This window comes from Cottoperca gobio, chromosome 5 (genome assembly GCF_900634415.1).
Source record: "Cottoperca gobio chromosome 5, fCotGob3.1, whole genome shotgun sequence".
Taxonomy (NCBI): domain Eukaryota; kingdom Metazoa; phylum Chordata; class Actinopteri; order Perciformes; family Bovichtidae; genus Cottoperca; species Cottoperca gobio.
In genome coordinates, this window is record NC_041359.1 from 30,183,496 (window position 1) to 30,186,110 (window position 2,615).

Here is a 2,615-nt window from a genome sequence, read left to right on the forward strand (position 1 = left end):
TGGAGCTGCACTGTCACACAGTCTACATCTCCAGCAATGACTCAATCCTTTGGAATGTGACACACCCCTGTGTTACAGTTGGAGCTACAGCAGAGGAGGTGTGACTAAGCTTCACCTCACCTGACTCACCTGAGACAAACCAGGAAACAAATTGTTATTCCTCCTCACTACAGAGACACAGACAGACAAACAGATGATCAGATTCACCTTCACAACAATCAAACAACTTCCTCTGAGTGAGTTCAGCTCCAGGAGAGAAAAGTGTGAAACTACAACACTGCTGCTTCACCCTGCTGATGCTCCACACACTGAATGGTGAGTTTGAATAAAAACACGACTCAAAGGGAAAGTACATTTCAGTGAAGTTAGTGGAGGGGAAGGGGGCATGACTGACTTCTCTGCTGTCCTGTTTGTCATGACGTCTTTAGAGATCCTGTTCTTCTGTCATGTAGCCACAGCTTCTGTAAAGACTGTGTGAAGAGATGGTGGAGGGAGAAACAAACATGTGAGTGTCCTCTTTGTAATAGAAGATCTTCAAGGGATGAACCACCTTGTAACTTGGTGTTAAAGAATCTGTGTGAGAGTTTCTTAGAGGAGAGAGATCAGAGCGCTTCAGAGGATCTCACCATCAGCAGCCAGTGTGTGTCGTCTGCAGAGATTCAGAGAAACACAGTGACCACAGAATCAGACCCATCGATGAAGCTGCACGACAACACAAGAAGGAACTTCAGGAAACTCTGCAGCCCTTAAAGAAGAAGTTAGAGGCTTTAGAAGAAGTTAAAGTGAAGTCTGATCTAACAGCAGGACACGTGAAGGTCCAGGCCCGACGCACAGAGACACAGATTAAGGAGCAGTTTAAGAAGCAGCACCAGTTTCTAGAAGAGGAAGAGGAGGCCAGGGTGGCTGCACTGAGGGAGGAAGAGGAGCAGAAGAGTGTGATGATGAAGAGAAGATGGAGGCTCTGAGCAGAGAGATAGCAGCTCTTTCACACACAGTCAGAGCCACAGAGGAGCAGCTGAGAGCTGAAGACGTCTCATTCCTGCACAACTACAGGACTGCAGTGCAGAGAGTCCAGCTGCAGCGCCCCCTGCTGGAGGCTCCACAGCTGCTCTCAGGACCTCTGATAGACCAGGCCAAACACCTGGGCAACCTCACCTTCAACATCTGGAACAAGATGAAGGAGATGGTCTCCTACTCTCCTCTGATTCTGGACCCAAATACTGCTGGTCCAGGACTCATCCTGTCTGAAGATCTGACCAGTGTGAGAGGAGGAGAGAGACGGCAGCTCCCTGATAATCCAGAGAGGTTTGATGAACACTGGTCTGTCCTGAGCTCTGAGGGCTTTAACTCAGGGACTCTAAGCTGGAACGTCCAGGTTGGAGACAGTACAGTCTGGTCACTGGGTGTGTTAGAAGAGTCTGTCCAGAGGAAGGCAATCATACAGTCTGGATTATTGACAATAGTGTTCTATGAAGGTGAATACTTTACACACTCACCACCAGATACACTCACTGTTCTCAGAGTGCAGAAGAAGCTCCAGAGGAAGGTGATGGATCCACATAAAGAACTTCATGTTTGATCAGTCAATCACTGTTCAGATCCAACAAACTTTATCTTAAATTCTAGTCCACACTATAAAGTTTCCAAACATAAAAATCAATGTTGAATTACATGTATTGTATTGTTGTTATGTTGTAGCTCAAAGGGAAAAGTCACTGAACCTGTTAATCTGCACTTGTCCTGCTTCTGCCTCTTTATTCCAAATATATTTGTATGTGTTATTGCTTATTGTCAATTGGTGTCATTTTAAACTGTTTTCTTTCAAATAAAGCAAAAAGAATCAATGAATCAGTTGCTGCATGTTTGATCGGCCAATCATTGCTCAGATCCAACAGATGGACCTGAGTCAGCAGGTTACATTAATGACTTCAGCCGACATAGTGACTGTAACAACACCTACATTTATATAAGAATGTTTTATTGCAATATTTTCACAATTTGGAATACATACTTAGAAAACAAGCAATTGTGGTTTACAAAATGTTGAACTATTTCTGTAACCTCTTACTGTGTGGGGGGATTTACTCAAGCATACCTACAAATGACACCCAAAGTAAATTAAAGCTGCTTTTCAACCATTTACACCAGATGCATGGTTTTGGTCTCATTCAAAAGATAACTCACGTATTGTTCTTGAAAAACAGTCAGAATCACTCCAAGTGCTTCTGGCACTGAGTAATAGTGGTCTGAATATACTGAATTTGAAGAAAATAAATCTGTCTGAATCTTTTTGTTGAAAAAGATGCCTGAAGATGGTAGTTAAGAGCTGGAAAACACAATAGAAACATAGAACCAAGTGTTATCAAGTTCAGGTTCAAATATCAGAACAAAAACTATTACTATATATTACAATATATATAAAATATTATTTGTAATGCTCATAAATAACTATTATATACCCATATTCCCTGTTAGTAGTAATGACACAGAGTAAGTGAAGTATAAACATATTTTTATAATATAATAATTAATTGTATTTATAAAGCGCCTTTCAAAGCTAAAAGCAATCTCAAGGCGTTAAAATGCAGGACAACAACAAAAACAACAACAACAAC

General features: G+C 41.7%; 1 pseudogene; it reads left to right on the top strand.

Annotated features, from left to right (window-relative positions):
* The first annotated feature begins 408 nt into the window (after positions 1–408).
* Positions 409–1,579, top strand: LOC115007948 (tripartite motif-containing protein 35-like; annotated as a pseudogene).
* Positions 1,580–2,615: the final 1,036 nt, after the last annotated feature.